Source organism: Microcebus murinus, chromosome 8 (assembly GCF_040939455.1).
Source record: "Microcebus murinus isolate Inina chromosome 8, M.murinus_Inina_mat1.0, whole genome shotgun sequence".
Lineage (NCBI taxonomy): Eukaryota > Metazoa > Chordata > Mammalia > Primates > Cheirogaleidae > Microcebus > Microcebus murinus.
The window spans coordinates 109,205,278-109,222,254 of NC_134111.1; the positions used below are offsets into that span (position 1 = coordinate 109,205,278).

General features: G+C 62.6%; 3 non-coding genes and 1 pseudogene across 3 annotated transcripts; all 4 read left to right on the forward strand.

Annotated features, from left to right (window-relative positions):
• The first annotated feature begins 3,399 nt into the window (after positions 1 to 3,399).
• LOC142872563 (5S ribosomal RNA) lies at positions 3,400 to 3,518 on the forward strand. Its single transcript, XR_012920820.1, has one exon. It is a non-coding gene; the product is annotated as a 5S ribosomal RNA (ribosomal RNA).
• A 3,767-nt stretch (positions 3,519 to 7,285) lies between these two features.
• On the forward strand, positions 7,286 to 7,404 carry LOC142872604 (uncharacterized; annotated as a pseudogene).
• A 3,793-nt stretch (positions 7,405 to 11,197) lies between these two features.
• On the forward strand, positions 11,198 to 11,316 carry LOC142872564 (5S ribosomal RNA). Its single transcript, XR_012920821.1, has one exon. It is a non-coding gene; the product is annotated as a 5S ribosomal RNA (ribosomal RNA).
• Positions 11,317 to 15,102: 3,786 nt separating this feature from the next.
• LOC142872565 (5S ribosomal RNA) lies at positions 15,103 to 15,221 on the forward strand. Its single transcript, XR_012920822.1, has one exon. It is a non-coding gene; the product is annotated as a 5S ribosomal RNA (ribosomal RNA).
• Positions 15,222 to 16,977: the final 1,756 nt, after the last annotated feature.

Sequence of the window (16,977 nt, forward strand, 5' to 3'; positions counted from 1 at the left end):
GATCCGGAGTCACACCCAGACCTGCTCCACAGGCCTCCTTTTACTTTTCTCTTCGGATTCATTATTTTTAAAAAGTGTCTCTTACCTCTAGGATTGCATTTTCTTTTCTCTCTCTCTTCAAGCAGATGATGGGAGTACAAGTATTCAGGTGACATGTGTTGCCCGTGCCCCCCTCCCCCCTGTGTTCTTTTTTTTTTTTTTTTTTTTTGAGACAGAGTCTCGTTTTGCTGCCCAGGCTAGAGTGAGTGCCATGGCGTCAGCCTAGCTCACAGCAACCTCAATCTCCGGGCTCAAGCAATCCTGCTGCCTCAGCCTCCCGAGTAGTTGGGACTACAGGCATGCACCACCACGCCCGGCTGTGTTTTTCTATATATATTAGTTGGCCAATTAATTTCTCTCTATTTTTAGTGGAGACGGGGTCTCGCTCTTGCTCAGGCTGGTTTCGAACTCCTGACCTGGAGCAATCCGCCCGCCTCGGCCTCCCAGAGAGCTAGGATTACAGGCGTGAGCCACCGCGCCCGGCCCCCCCTGTGTTCTTATTCATATACCTCTCATGTTGTTCCAGCGTATTGTGGGGGTACCAATGTTAAGGTCGGGTGCCTTGCCCTCTCCAAGCCTCCCCCCTCGGGTCAGAGCTTCAAGTGCGCCCATCCCCCAGTCGGTGCGCACCCACCCCATGCCTAATGGATGTGTATGCCCCTCCCCTCCCCCCACCCGCCCGACACCCACCCGATGAAGGTGATTCCTCTCTGTCCACTTAGGCGTCCATCCGTTCGTACCAATTTGCTGGTGAGCGCGCTCACGTGGTGCTCGTGTGTCCATTCTTGGGCTACCTGGCTTACTGGAACGGGTTCCAGCTCTGGCCAGGAGAACACGAGAGGCGCCCCCTCACCGCTGCTCCTCACAGCCGAATGGCACTCCGTGGTGTCCACGCGCCACATTTTATTGATGCACTCCTGGATGGATGGGCACTCGGGTCGCTTCCACGTCTTTGCGATTGTGAATTGTGCCCTAACTGTCACCCTAACCCTTACCCAGCCCCCGTCTCCTCTGCCCCTGCCTGACGCACTCCTCCCCGGCCAGGCCCGTCACTGTCCTGGGCCCCCGCCTGACCGGCTCCTCCCCGCCCGGCCTGTCACCGTCCTCTGCCCCTGCCTGACATGCTCCTTCCCGCCCGCCCGGCCTCTCACCGTCCTCGGCCCCTGCCTGACCGGCTCCTCCGTCGCCTGGGCCTTCCAAGGGCTTGGTGTGGACGCTGCTTCCAGGAAGCCCTCCAGAAACCCGGCAGCAGGGTGGCCGCAGCAGTCTCCAGCAGCCGTCCCTAAGTCGCGTGAGTGCGGGGGACGTGCCCCCGCTGTGCCGCGGGGGCCCAGCCTGGTGTCTTCCCTGAGGCCCTGCGGCTGCCGGCTGGGCTGCCGCTCCCCGCAAGGGGAGAGCCGCGGAGGTGGGGACCGCCTCCTGATGGGGACGTACACGCAGCTCTCCACGTCGGATTCCGGGGCTCTCTGTCCTGCCCGAAGGCCCAGCTGGCCTGCGGGTCCTTAGAGTGGCAAAAACATCCGAAAACTGAGATTGAGGGTCCGGTGGGTGTCTGCACTTTTGTGCTGGGCACCCCAGGGAGGCCCGGGGGCTGGCTGGACAACGTGGTCTGCTGGGCGGGGGGAGGGGGGTTGGAGGAGCAACTGATGCCCTTTGCACTTTGGGTAGCAAGAGTCTGAGGTGTCTCTGAGCCCTGTGCCCTGTGGGGGGGGGGCGGGGGGGAGGAGGAGGAGGAGGAGGAGGAGGAGGAGGAGGTGGGAAGGGCCGGGGCCTGCAGTCCTGTTCCCGGGGTGGCACGGCAAGTGGCTTCTTCCACAGGCTGCTTGGCCTGGGCTCCCTGCACCTGGGCCTTTGGAGGACCGGCCCTGTGCTTGCCAACACTTCCTGCAGGGACCCAGAGCTGGGAGGTGGCATCTCTCAGCCCTGGGTCGGGCAGAGCCCCAGCGGGCCATGCCCACAACCTCTCTCAGCACCGGTCCCCCAGAAGGCTCCTTTGGGACCAGGATTCTCTTGCGGTGACTCTTTAAGGTCTGGCCCCTGGATGGAGGGGCACCAGGAGTAGAGGAGCAGGAAGGGGAAGGGGGTGGCCATGCGAGGGGACACTTTGAGGCCAAGTCCCAGCTTCAGCCTGATCCTCCTGGGAACCCCGCTCTGAGACAAGGAGCCGGGCTTCGCATTCCCACAGCAGCCAGTCGTGGGCTGAGGACACCTGGGGCGTTGGGAACTCCCTGGCTTCTCCTTGGTTTAACATCTAGAGCTGCTTGTGAATCGCGCCGCCACACACACCCGAGCGCAGGTGTCTTCCGCACAGACTGCGGGCCTCGCTCTTCTGAATGCCGCTAGCTCGCCACCCACCCACGGGTGAACCTGGTCAGGGTGCTTTCTCTAAGGGGCAGACTCTTTTCCGGGCGGGCTACCGGTGTCTCTGTTTGCTCGTTTCTTTCTTCCATTTCGGGAAAGGCTTCCTTGCTGGGTGTGGAAATCTCCTATGCCTTCCCTCGCCTATTCTGTCAGCTTTAAAATTCTCTTTCAGTTGCCACCCTCACAGATGGATTAGGAAACTCTTTCCGGTGCACTCATTAGTGAAATGACCTCCAGGAAGCTGGAATCCAATATCTAATGGCCGATTTTTAGCGAGTCCACACGCCAGGGTGGTCGGGGTCCAATGCAGCCCCGGCCAGGCCCAGGCCCCTTGGACTGGGCCACCGGAGGACACGGAGGAGGGTCCCGGCCCCCACGAAGCGGTGCCGGCAGTTCTCCACGGGCTTGGGCGTTTTCCAGAGGTAGGAGATGGAGGGGACTGATTTCTTCAGCGCCCCCCAAACCACGCCACCCCACCCCACCCATGGGACACATCCCCAGAGAGAGACGCCCCATACACTGGCTGTGCCCCAGCCCTGGCCCGGGGGAATAGGCGGCAGCCCACCCACAGGGCGAGGGGGGGGGGCGCAGCTGAAAGGGGTTGTGGGGGAGGGCGGCCCCTGGCTGGGGTCAAAGGGCGAGCGTCCCGCGCGTGCGCAGTCAGCGGCAGGCAGCGACGCGCTGGGGGTGGGCAGCGGGTAGGTGAAGGAGGCCGGGCGAGGAGACGAGGGGGGCTGGGAGGGCTCCACCTTGGCGAGTCCAGCCGTGGAGGCGCATCTTGTGTGAGTGTGAGTGAGTGTGAGTGTGTGTGTGTGTGTATAGAGAGACAGCCCCCCGCCCCGCCCCGCCCATCACCCCCGTCCCTGGGAGCCCGCGGGACCCGGCCGGCCGGAGAACTCAACCGGCCCGGCCCGGCGCGGGGCCTGGGGCGGGAGGCGGCGGCGGGGAAGCCCAGAGAGGCTCGGCTTCTTGAGCGGGGCAGGGGCGCCCTCCGCCGCCGTCTAGGGCCACACCACCCTGAACGCCCCCGATCTCGTCTGGTCTCGGAAGCTAAGCAGGGTCGGGCCTGGTTAGTACTTGGATGGGAGACCGCCTGGGAATACCGGGTGCCACAGGCTGCTGCTTTTTTTTTTTTTTTTTTTTTGCCTCTTGTTCTGTCCCCTTTCTGGGAGCGCGGCGGCGGCCCGGGGTGGGGGTCACCCCCACCCTCAGCGCCCGCGCGGTGCCTGGCGCCCCAGCCCGCACCGTGGGGCCTCCTCTTGTCCCAAGCCGCGACACCGCCGCCACGCGGCAGCATGCGTGGCATCTGGACTGTCAGGTCTCAGACCAAAGGTCTGCTCTGTGGGAACCGACACGCTGGAGGAAACCTTGAGAGTCTGAGAGGGGAGGGAGTTCCAGAAGAAGGCCAGGATGTCATTTTGAGGGAGTACGTGACCAGAACTCGTCCCGTTGCTTTTGGGGTTCTATGGGCTACACGCAGGAATCTTTGGTGGTGGCACCTGATGTTGGGGGATCCGGAGTCACACCCAGACCTGCTCCACAGGCCTCCTTTTACTTTTCTCTTCGGATTCATTATGTTTAAAAAGTGTCTCTTACCTCTAAGATTGCATTTTCTTTTCTCTCTCTCTTCAAGCAGATGATGGGAGTACAAGTATTCAGGTGACATGTGTTGCCCGTGCCCCCCTCCCCCCTGTGTTCTTTTTTTTTTTTTTTTTTTTTTGAGACAGAGTCTCGTTTTGCTGCCCAGGCTAGAGTGAGTGCCATGGCGTCAGCCCAGCTCACAGCAACCTCAATCTCCGGGCTCAAGCAATCCTGCTGCCTCAGCCTCCCGAGTAGTTGGGACTACAGGCATGCACCACCACGCCCGGCTGTGTTTTTCTATATATATTAGTTGGCCAATTAATTTCTCTCTATTTTTAGTAGAGACGGGGTCTCGCTCTTGCTCAGGCTGGTTTCGAACTCCTGACCTGGAGCAATCCGCCCGCCTCGGCCTCCCAGAGAGCTAGGATTACAGGCGTGAGCCACCGCGCCCGGCCCCCCCCTGTGTTCTTATTCATATACCTCTCATGTTGTTCCAGCGTATTGTGGGGATACCAATGTTAAGGTCGGGTGCCTTGCCCTCTCCAAGCCTCCCCCCTCGGGTCAGAGCTTCAAGTGCGCCCATCCCCCAGTCGGTGCGCACCCACCCCATGCCTAATGGATGTGTATGCCCCTCCCCTCCCCCCACCCGCCCGACACCCACCCGATGAAGGTGATTCCTCTCCGTCCACTTAGGCGTCCATCCGTTCGTACCAATTTGCTGGTGAGCGCGCTCACGTGGTGCTCGTGTGTCCATTCTTGGGATACTTGGCTTACTGGAACGGGTTCCAGCTCTGGCCAGGAGAACACGAGAGGCGCCCCCTCACCGCTGCTCCTCACAGCCGAATGGCACTCCGTGGTGTCCACGCGCCACATTTTATTGATGCACTCCTGGATGGATGGGCACTCGGGTCGCTTCCACGTCTTTGCGATTGTGAATTGTGCCCTAACTGTAACCCTAACCCTTACCCAGCCCGTCTCCTCTGCCCCTGCCTGACGCACTCCTCCCCGGCCAGGCCCGTCACTGTCCTGGGCCCCCGCCTGACCGGCTCCTCCCCGCCCGGCCGGTCACCGTCCTCTGCCCCTGCCTGACATGCTCCTTCCCGCCCGCCCGGCCTCTCACCGTCCTCGGCCCCTGCCTGACCGGCTCCTCCGTCGCCTGGGCCTTCCAAGGGCTTGGTGTGGACGCTGCTTCCAGGAAGCCCTCCAGAAACCCGGCAGCAGGGTGGCCGCAGCAGTCTCCAGCAGCCGTCCCTAAGTCGCGTGAGTGCGGGGGACGTGCCCCCGCTGTGCCGCGGGGGGGCCCAGCCTGGTGTCTTCCCTGAGGCCCTGGGGCTGCCGGCTGGGCTGCCGCTCCCCGCAAGGGGAGAGCCGCGGAGGTGGGGACCGCCTCCTGATGGGGACGTACACGCAGCTCTCCACGTCGGATTCCGGGGCTCTCTGTCCTGCCCGAAGGCCCAGCTGGCCTGCGGGTCCTTAGAGTGGCAAAAACATCCGAAAACTGAGATTGAGGGTCCGGTGGGTGTCTGCACTTTTGTGCTGGGCACCCCAGGGAGGCCCGGGGGCTGGCTGGACAACGTGGTCTGCTGGGCGGGGGGGTTGGAGGAGCAACTGATGCCCTTTGCACTTTGGGTAGCAAGAGTCTGAGGTGTCTCTGAGCCCTGTGCCCTGTGGGGGGGGGCCGGGGGGGAGGAGGAGGAGGAGGAGGAGGAGGAGGAGGTGGGAAGGGCCGGGGCCTGCAGTCCTGTTCCCGGGGTGGCACGGCAAGTGGCTTCTTCCACAGGCTGCTTGGCCTGGGCTCCCTGCACCTGGGCCTTTGGAGGACCGGCCCTGTGCTTGCCAACACTTCCTGCAGGGACCCAGAGCTGGGAGGTGGCATCTCTCAGCCCTGGGTCGGGCAGAGCCCCAGCGGGCCATGCCCACAACCTCTCTCAGCACCGGTCCCCCAGAAGGCTCCTTTGGGACCAGGATTCTCTTGCGGTGACTCTTTAAGGTCTGGCCCCTGGATGGAGGGGCACCAGGAGTAGAGGAGCAGGAAGGGGAAGGGCGTGGCCGTGCGAGGGGACACTTTGAGGCCAAGTCCCAGCTTCAGCCTGATCCTCCTGGGAACCCCGCTCTGAGACAAGGAGCCGGGCTTCGCATTCCCACAGCAGCCAGTCGTGGGCTGAGGACACCTGGGGCGTTGGGAACTCCCTGGCTTCTCCTTGGTTTAACGTCTAGAGCTGCTTGTGAATCGCGCCGCCACACACACCCGAGCGCAGGTGTCTTCCGCACAGACTGCGGGCCTCGCTCTTCTGAATGCCGCTAGCTCGCCACCCACCCACGGGTGAACCTGGTCAGGGTGCTTTCTCTCGGGGGCAGACTCTTTTCCGGGCGGGCTACCGGTGTCTCTGTTTGCTCGTTTCTTCCTTCCATTTCGGGAAAGTCTTCCTTGCTGGGTGTGGAAATCTCCTATGCCTTCCCTCGCCTATTCTGTCAGCTTTAAAATTCTCTTTCAGTTGCCACCCTCACAGATGGATTAGGAAACTCTTTCCGGTGCACTCATTAGTGAAATGACCTCCAGGAAGCTGGAATCCAATATCTAATGGCCGATTTTTAGCCAGTCCACACGCCAGGGTGGTCGGGGTCCAATGCAGCCCCGGCCAGGCCCAGGCCCCTTGGACTGGGCCACAGGAGGACACGGAGGAGGGTCCCGTCCCCCACGAAGCGGTGCCGGCAGTTCTCCACGGGCTTGGGCGTTTTCCAGAGGTAGGAGATGGAGGGGACTGATTTCTTCAGCGCCCCCCAAACCACGCCACCCCACCCCACCCATGGGACACATCCCCAGAGAGAGACGCCCCATACACTGGCTGTGCCCCAGCCCTGGCCCGGGGGAATAGGCGGCAGCCCACCCACAGGGCGAGGGGGGGGCGCAGCTGAAAGGGGTTGTGGGGGAGGGCGGCCCCTGGCTAGGGTCAAAGGGCGAGCGTCCCGCGCGTGCGCAGTCAGCAGCAGGCAGCGACGCGCTGGGGGTGGGCAGCGGGTAGGTGAAGGAGGCCGGGCGAGGAGACGAGGGGGGCTGGGAGGGCTCCACCTTGGCGAGTCCAGCCGTGGAGGCGCATCTTGTGTGAGTGTGAGTGAGTGTGAGTGTGTGTGTGTGTGTATAGAGAGACAGCCCCCCGCCCCGCCCCGCCCCGCCCCGCCCATCACCCCCGTCCCGGCGAACTCAACCGGCCCGGCCCGGCGCGGGGCCTGGGGCGGGAGGCGGCGGCGGGGAAGCCCAGAGAGGCTCGGCTTCTCGAGCGGGGCAGGGGCGCCCTCCGCCGCCGTCTAGGGCCACACCACCCTGAACGCCCCCGATCTCGTCTGGTCTCGGAAGCTAAGCAGGGTCGGGCCTGGTTAGTTCTTGGATGGGAGACCGCCTGGGAATACCGGGTGCCACAGGCTGCTGCTTTTTTTTTTTTTTTTTTTTTTTTTTTGCCTCTTGTTCTGTCCCCTTTCTGGGAGCGCGGCGGCGGCCGGGGGTGGGGGTCACCCCCACCCTCAGCGCCCGCCCGCGGTGCCTGGCGCCCCAGCCCGCACCGTGGGGCCTCCTCTTGTCCCAAGCTGAGACACCGCCGCCACGCGGCAGCATGCGTGGCATCTGGACTGTCAGGTCTCAGACCAAAGGTCTGCTCTGTGGGAACCGACACGCTGGAGGAAACCTTGAGAGTCTGAGAGGGGAGGGAGTTCCAGAAGAAGGCCAGGATGTCATTTTGAGGGAGTATGTGACCAGAACTCGTCCCGTTGCTTTTGGGGTTCTATGGGCTACACGCAGGAATCTTTGGTGGTGGCACCTGATGTTGGGGGATCCGGAGTCACACCCAGACCTGCTCCACAGGCCTCCTTTTACTTTTCTCTTCGGATTCATTATTTTTAAAAAGTGTCTCTTACCTCTAGGATTGCATTTTCTTTTCTCTCTCTCTTCAAGCAGATGATGGGAGTACAAGTATTCAGGTGACATGTGTTGCCCGTGCCCCCCTCCCCCCTGTGTTCTTTTTTTTTTTTTTTTTTTTTGAGACAGAGTCTCGTTTTGCTGCCCAGGCTAGAGTGAGTGCCATGGCGTCAGCCTAGCTCACAGCAACCTCAATCTCCGGGCTCAAGCAATCCTGCTGCCTCAGCCTCCCGAGTAGTTGGGACTACAGGCATGCACCACCACGCCCGGCTGTGTTTTTCTATATATATTAGTTGGCCAATTAATTTCTCTCTATTTTTAGTGGAGACGGGGTCTCGCTCTTGCTCAGGCTGGTTTCGAACTCCTGACCTGGAGCAATCCGCCCGCCTCGGCCTCCCAGAGAGCTAGGATTACAGGCGTGAGCCACCGCGCCCGGCCCCCCCTGTGTTCTTATTCATATACCTCTCATGTTGTTCCAGCGTATTGTGGGGGTACCAATGTTAAGGTCGGGTGCCTTGCCCTCTCCAAGCCTCCCCCCTCGGGTCAGAGCTTCAAGTGCGCCCATCCCCCAGTCGGTGCGCACCCACCCCATGCCTAATGGATGTGTATGCCCCTCCCCTCCCCCCACCCGCCCGACACCCACCCGATGAAGGTGATTCCTCTCTGTCCACTTAGGCGTCCATCCGTTCGTACCAATTTGCTGGTGAGCGCGCTCACGTGGTGCTCGTGTGTCCATTCTTGGGCTACCTGGCTTACTGGAACGGGTTCCAGCTCTGGCCAGGAGAACACGAGAGGCGCCCCCTCACCGCTGCTCCTCACAGCCGAATGGCACTCCGTGGTGTCCACGCGCCACATTTTATTGATGCACTCCTGGATGGATGGGCACTCGGGTCGCTTCCACGTCTTTGCGATTGTGAATTGTGCCCTAACTGTCACCCTAACCCTTACCCAGCCCCCGTCTCCTCTGCCCCTGCCTGACGCACTCCTCCCCGGCCAGGCCCGTCACTGTCCTGGGCCCCCGCCTGACCGGCTCCTCCCCGCCCGGCCTGTCACCGTCCTCTGCCCCTGCCTGACATGCTCCTTCCCGCCCGCCCGGCCTCTCACCGTCCTCGGCCCCTGCCTGACCGGCTCCTCCGTCGCCTGGGCCTTCCAAGGGCTTGGTGTGGACGCTGCTTCCAGGAAGCCCTCCAGAAACCCGGCAGCAGGGTGGCCGCAGCAGTCTCCAGCAGCCGTCCCTAAGTCGCGTGAGTGCGGGGGACGTGCCCCCGCTGTGCCGCGGGGGCCCAGCCTGGTGTCTTCCCTGAGGCCCTGCGGCTGCCGGCTGGGCTGCCGCTCCCCGCAAGGGGAGAGCCGCGGAGGTGGGGACCGCCTCCTGATGGGGACGTACACGCAGCTCTCCACGTCGGATTCCGGGGCTCTCTGTCCTGCCCGAAGGCCCAGCTGGCCTGCGGGTCCTTAGAGTGGCAAAAACATCCGAAAACTGAGATTGAGGGTCCGGTGGGTGTCTGCACTTTTGTGCTGGGCACCCCAGGGAGGCCCGGGGGCTGGCTGGACAACGTGGTCTGCTGGGCGGGGGGAGGGGGGTTGGAGGAGCAACTGATGCCCTTTGCACTTTGGGTAGCAAGAGTCTGAGGTGTCTCTGAGCCCTGTGCCCTGTGGGGGGGGGGCGGGGGGGAGGAGGAGGAGGAGGAGGAGGAGGAGGTGGGAAGGGCCGGGGCCTGCAGTCCTGTTCCCGGGGTGGCACGGCAAGTGGCTTCTTCCACAGGCTGCTTGGCCTGGGCTCCCTGCACCTGGGCCTTTGGAGGACCGGCCCTGTGCTTGCCAACACTTCCTGCAGGGACCCAGAGCTGGGAGGTGGCATCTCTCAGCCCTGGGTCGGGCAGAGCCCCAGCGGGCCATGCCCACAACCTCTCTCAGCACCGGTCCCCCAGAAGGCTCCTTTGGGACCAGGATTCTCTTGCGGTGACTCTTTAAGGTCTGGCCCCTGGATGGAGGGGCACCAGGAGTAGAGGAGCAGGAAGGGGAAGGGGGTGGCCATGCGAGGGGACACTTTGAGGCCAAGTCCCAGCTTCAGCCTGATCCTCCTGGGAACCCCGCTCTGAGACAAGGAGCCGGGCTTCGCATTCCCACAGCAGCCAGTCGTGGGCTGAGGACACCTGGGGCGTTGGGAACTCCCTGGCTTCTCCTTGGTTTAACATCTAGAGCTGCTTGTGAATCGCGCCGCCACACACACCCGAGCGCAGGTGTCTTCCGCACAGACTGCGGGCCTCGCTCTTCTGAATGCCGCTAGCTCGCCACCCACCCACGGGTGAACCTGGTCAGGGTGCTTTCTCTAAGGGGCAGACTCTTTTCCGGGCGGGCTACCGGTGTCTCTGTTTGCTCGTTTCTTTCTTCCATTTCGGGAAAGGCTTCCTTGCTGGGTGTGGAAATCTCCTATGCCTTCCCTCGCCTATTCTGTCAGCTTTAAAATTCTCTTTCAGTTGCCACCCTCACAGATGGATTAGGAAACTCTTTCCGGTGCACTCATTAGTGAAATGACCTCCAGGAAGCTGGAATCCAATATCTAATGGCCGATTTTTAGCGAGTCCACACGCCAGGGTGGTCGGGGTCCAATGCAGCCCCGGCCAGGCCCAGGCCCCTTGGACTGGGCCACCGGAGGACACGGAGGAGGGTCCCGGCCCCCACGAAGCGGTGCCGGCAGTTCTCCACGGGCTTGGGCGTTTTCCAGAGGTAGGAGATGGAGGGGACTGATTTCTTCAGCGCCCCCCAAACCACGCCACCCCACCCCACCCATGGGACACATCCCCAGAGAGAGACGCCCCATACACTGGCTGTGCCCCAGCCCTGGCCCGGGGGAATAGGCGGCAGCCCACCCACAGGGCGAGGGGGGGGGCGCAGCTGAAAGGGGTTGTGGGGGAGGGCGGCCCCTGGCTGGGGTCAAAGGGCGAGCGTCCCGCGCGTGCGCAGTCAGCGGCAGGCAGCGACGCGCTGGGGGTGGGCAGCGGGTAGGTGAAGGAGGCCGGGCGAGGAGACGAGGGGGGCTGGGAGGGCTCCACCTTGGCGAGTCCAGCCGTGGAGGCGCATCTTGTGTGAGTGTGAGTGAGTGTGAGTGTGTGTGTGTGTGTATAGAGAGACAGCCCCCCGCCCCGCCCCGCCCATCACCCCCGTCCCTGGGAGCCCGCGGGACCCGGCCGGCCGGAGAACTCAACCGGCCCGGCCCGGCGCGGGGCCTGGGGCGGGAGGCGGCGGCGGGGAAGCCCAGAGAGGCTCGGCTTCTTGAGCGGGGCAGGGGCGCCCTCCGCCGCCGTCTAGGGCCACACCACCCTGAACGCCCCCGATCTCGTCTGGTCTCGGAAGCTAAGCAGGGTCGGGCCTGGTTAGTACTTGGATGGGAGACCGCCTGGGAATACCGGGTGCCACAGGCTGCTGCTTTTTTTTTTTTTTTTTTTTTGCCTCTTGTTCTGTCCCCTTTCTGGGAGCGCGGCGGCGGCCCGGGGTGGGGGTCACCCCCACCCTCAGCGCCCGCGCGGTGCCTGGCGCCCCAGCCCGCACCGTGGGGCCTCCTCTTGTCCCAAGCCGCGACACCGCCGCCACGCGGCAGCATGCGTGGCATCTGGACTGTCAGGTCTCAGACCAAAGGTCTGCTCTGTGGGAACCGACACGCTGGAGGAAACCTTGAGAGTCTGAGAGGGGAGGGAGTTCCAGAAGAAGGCCAGGATGTCATTTTGAGGGAGTACGTGACCAGAACTCGTCCCGTTGCTTTTGGGGTTCTATGGGCTACACGCAGGAATCTTTGGTGGTGGCACCTGATGTTGGGGGATCCGGAGTCACACCGAGACCTGCTCCACAGGCCTCCTTTTACTTTTCTCTTCGGATTCATTATGTTTAAAAAGTGTCTCTTACCTCTAAGATTGCATTTTCTTTTCTCTCTCTTTTCAAGCAGATGATGGGAGTACAAGTATTCAGGTGACATGTGTTGCCCGTGCCCCCCTCCCCCCTGTGTTCTTTTTTTTTTTTTTTTTTTTGAGACAGAGTCTCGTTTTGCTGCCCAGGCTAGAGTGAGTGCCATGGCGTCAGCCTAGCTCACAGCAACCTCAATCTCCGGGCTCAAGCAATCCTGCTGCCTCAGCCTCCCGAGTAGTTGGGACTACAGGCATGCACCACCACGCCCGGCTGTGTTTTTCTATATATATTAGTTGGCCAATTAATTTCTTTCTATTTTTAGTAGAGACGGGGTCTCGCTCTTGCTCAGGCTGGTTTCGAACTCCTGACCTGGAGCAATCCGCCCGCCTCGGCCTCCCAGAGAGCTAGGATTACAGGCGTGAGCCACCGCGCCCGGCCCCCCCCTGTGTTCTTATTCATATACCTCTCATGTTGTTCCAGCGTATTGTGGGGATACCAATGTTAAGGTCGGGTGCCTTGCCCTCTCCAAGCCTCCCCCCTCGGGTCAGAGCTTCAAGTGCGCCCATCCCCCAGTCGGTGCGCACCCACCCCATGCCTAATGGATGTGTATGCCCCTCCCCTCCCCCCACCCGCCCGACACCCACCCGATGAAGGTGATTCCTCTCCGTCCACTTAGGTGTCCATCCGTTCGTACCAATTTGCTGGTGAGCGGGCTCACGTGGTGCTCGTGTGTCCATTCTTGGGATACTTGGCTTACTGGAACGGGTTCCAGCTCTGGCCAGGAGAACACGAGAGGCGCCCTCTCACCGCTGCTCCTCACAGCCGAATGGCACTCCGTGGTGTCCACGCGCCACATTTTATTGATGCACTCCTGGATGGATGGGCACTCGGGTCGCTTCCACGTCTTTGCGATTGTGAATTGTGCCCTAACTGTCACCCTAACCCTTACCCAGCCCGTCTCCTCTGCCCCTGCCTGACGCACTCCTCCCCGGCCAGGCCCGTCACTGTCCTGGGCCCCCGCCTGACCGGCTCCTCCCCGCCCGGCCGGTCACCGTCCTCTGCCCCTGCCTGACATGCTCCTTCCCGCCCGCCCGGCCTCTCACCGTCCTCGGCCCCTGCCTGACCGGCTCCTCCGTCGCCTGGGCCTTCCAAGGGCTTGGTGTGGACGCTGCTTCCAGGAAGCCCTCCAGAAACCCGGCAGCAGGGTGGCCGCAGCAGTCTCCAGCAGCCGTCCCTAAGTCGCGTGAGTGCGGGGGACGTGCCCCCGCTGTGCCGCGGGGGGGCCCAGCCTGGTGTCTTCCCTGAGGCCCTGGGGCTGCCGGCTGGGCTGCCGCTCCCCGCAAGGGGAGAGCCGCGGAGGTGGGGACCGCCTCCTGATGGGGACGTACACGCAGCTCTCCACGTCGGATTCCGGGGCTCTCTGTCCTGCCCGAAGGCCCAGCTGGCCTGCGGGTCCTTAGAGTGGCAAAAACATCCGAAAACTGAGATTGAGGGTCCGGTGGGTGTCTGCACTTTTGTGCTGGGCACCCCAGGGAGGCCCGGGGGCTGGCTGGACAACGTGGTCTGCTGGGCGGGGGGAGGGGGGTTGGAGGAGCAACTGATGCCCTTTGCACTTTGGGTAGCAAGAGTCTGAGGTGTCTCTGAGCCCTGTGCCCTGTGGGGGGGGGGCGGGGGGGAGGAGGAGGAGGAGGAGGAGGAGGAGGTGGGAAGGGCCGGGGCCTGCAGTCCTGTTCCCGGGGTGGCACGGCAAGTGGCTTCTTCCACAGGCTGCTTGGCCTGGGCTCCCTGCACCTGGGCCTTTGGAGGACCGGCCCTGTGCTTGCCAACACTTCCTGCAGGGACCCAGAGCTGGGAGGTGGCATCTCTCAGCCCTGGGTCGGGCAGAGCCCCAGCGGGCCATGCCCACAACCTCTCTCAGCACCGGTCCCCCAGAAGGCTCCTTTGGGACCAGGATTCTCTTGCGGTGACTCTTTAAGGTCTGGCCCCTGGATGGAGGGGCACCAGGAGTAGAGGAGCAGGAAGGGGAAGGGGGTGGCCATGCGAGGGGACACTTTGAGGCCAAGTCCCAGCTTCAGCCTGATCCTCCTGGGAACCCCGCTCTGAGACAAGGAGCCGGGCTTCGCATTCCCACAGCAGCCAGTCGTGGGCTGAGGACACCTGGGGCGTTGGGAACTCCCTGGCTTCTCCTTGGTTTAACATCTAGAGCTGCTTGTGAATCGCGCCGCCACACACACCCGAGCGCAGGTGTCTTCCGCACAGACTGCGGGCCTCGCTCTTCTGAATGCCGCTAGCTCGCCACCCACCCACGGGTGAACCTGGTCAGGGTGCTTTCTCTAAGGGGCAGACTCTTTTCCGGGCGGGCTACCGGTGTCTCTGTTTGCTCGTTTCTTTCTTCCATTTCGGGAAAGGCTTCCTTGCTGGGTGTGGAAATCTCCTATGCCTTCCCTCGCCTATTCTGTCAGCTTTAAAATTCTCTTTCAGTTGCCACCCTCACAGATGGATTAGGAAACTCTTTCCGGTGCACTCATTAGTGAAATGACCTCCAGGAAGCTGGAATCCAATATCTAATGGCCGATTTTTAGCGAGTCCACACGCCAGGGTGGTCGGGGTCCAATGCAGCCCCGGCCAGGCCCAGGCCCCTTGGACTGGGCCACCGGAGGACACGGAGGAGGGTCCCGGCCCCCACGAAGCGGTGCCGGCAGTTCTCCACGGGCTTGGGCGTTTTCCAGAGGTAGGAGATGGAGGGGACTGATTTCTTCAGCGCCCCCCAAACCACGCCACCCCACCCCACCCATGGGACACATCCCCAGAGAGAGACGCCCCATACACTGGCTGTGCCCCAGCCCTGGCCCGGGGGAATAGGCGGCAGCCCACCCACAGGGCGAGGGGGGGGGGCGCAGCTGAAAGGGGTTGTGGGGGAGGGCGGCCCCTGGCTGGGGTCAAAGGGCGAGCGTCCCGCGCGTGCGCAGTCAGCGGCAGGCAGCGACGCGCTGGGGGTGGGCAGCGGGTAGGTGAAGGAGGCCGGGCGAGGAGACGAGGGGGGCTGGGAGGGCTCCACCTTGGCGAGTCCAGCCGTGGAGGCGCATCTTGTGTGAGTGTGAGTGAGTGTGAGTGTGTGTGTGTGTGTATAGAGAGACAGCCCCCCGCCCCGCCCCGCCCATCACCCCCGTCCCTGGGAGCCCGCGGGACCCGGCCGGCCGGAGAACTCAACCGGCCCGGCCCGGCGCGGGGCCTGGGGCGGGAGGCGGCGGCGGGGAAGCCCAGAGAGGCTCGGCTTCTTGAGCGGGGCAGGGGCGCCCTCCGCCGCCGTCTAGGGCCACACCACCCTGAACGCCCCCGATCTCGTCTGGTCTCGGAAGCTAAGCAGGGTCGGGCCTGGTTAGTACTTGGATGGGAGACCGCCTGGGAATACCGGGTGCCACAGGCTGCTGCTTTTTTTTTTTTTTTTTTTTTGCCTCTTGTTCTGTCCCCTTTCTGGGAGCGCGGCGGCGGCCCGGGGTGGGGGTCACCCCCACCCTCAGCGCCCGCGCGGTGCCTGGCGCCCCAGCCCGCACCGTGGGGCCTCCTCTTGTCCCAAGCCGCGACACCGCCGCCACGCGGCAGCATGCGTGGCATCTGGACTGTCAGGTCTCAGACCAAAGGTCTGCTCTGTGGGAACCGACACGCTGGAGGAAACCTTGAGAGTCTGAGAGGGGAGGGAGTTCCAGAAGAAGGCCAGGATGTCATTTTGAGGGAGTACGTGACCAGAACTCGTCCCGTTGCTTTTGGGGTTCTATGGGCTACACGCAGGAATCTTTGGTGGTGGCACCTGATGTTGGGGGATCCGGAGTCACACCCAGACCTGCTCCACAGGCCTCCTTTTACTTTTCTCTTCGGATTCATTATGTTTAAAAAGTGTCTCTTACCTCTAAGATTGCATTTTCTTTTCTCTCTCTTTTCAAGCAGATGATGGGAGTACAAGTATTCAGGTGACATGTGTTGCCCGTGCCCCCCTCCCCCCTGTGTTCTTTTTTTTTTTTTTTTTTTTTTGAGACAGAGTCTCGTTTTGCTGCCCAGGCTAGAGTGAGTGCCATGGCGTCAGCCTAGCTCACAGCAACCTCAATCTCCGGGCTCAAGCAATCCTGCTGCCTCAGCCTCCCGAGTAGTTGGGACTACAGGCATGCACCACCACGCCCGGCTGTGTTTTTCTATATATATTAGTTGGCCAATTAATTTCTTTCTATTTTTAGTAGAGACGGGGTCTCGCTCTTGCTCAGGCTGGTTTCGAACTCCTGACCTGGAGCAATCCGCCCGCCTCGGCCTCCCAGAGAGCTAGGATTACAGGCGTGAGCCACCGCGCCCGGCCCCCCCTGTGTTCTTATTCATATACCTCTCATGTTGTTCCAGCGTATTGTGGGGGTACCAATGTTAAGGTCGGGTGCCTTGCCCTCTCCAAGCCTCCCCCCTCGGGTCAGAGCTTCAAGTGCGCCCATCCCCCAGTCGGTGCGCACCCACCCCATGCCTAATGGATGTGTATGCCCCTCCCCTCCCCCCACCCGCCCGACACCCACCCGATGAAGGTGATTCCTCTCCGTCCACTTAGGTGTCCATCCGTTCGTACCAATTTGCTGGTGAGCGCGCTCACGTGGTGCTCGTGTGTCCATTCTTGGGATACTTGGCTTACTGGAACGGGTTCCAGCTCTGGCCAGGAGAACACGAGAGGCGCCCTCTCACCGCTGCTCCTCACAGCCGAATGGCACTCCGTGGTGTCCACGCGCCACATTTTATTGATGCACTCCTGGATGGATGGGCACTCGGGTCGCTTCCACGTCTTTGCGATTGTGAATTGTGCCCTAACTGTCACCCTAACCCTTACCCAGCCCGTCTCCTCTGCCCCTGCCTGACGCACTCCTCCCCGGCCAGGCCCGTCACTGTCCTGGGCCCCCGCCTGACCGGCTCCTCCCCGCCCGGCCGGTCACCGTCCTCTGCCCCTGCCTGACATGCTCCTTCCCGCCCGCCCGGCCTCTCACCGTCCTCGGTCCCTGCCTGACCGGCTCCTCCGTCGCCTGGGCCTTCCAAGGGCTTGGTGTGGACGCTGCTTCCAGGAAGCCCTCCAGAAACCCGGCAGCAGGGTGGCCGCAGCAGTCTCCAGCAGCCGTCCCTAAGTCGCGTGAGTGCGGGGGACGTGCCCCCGCTGTGCCGCG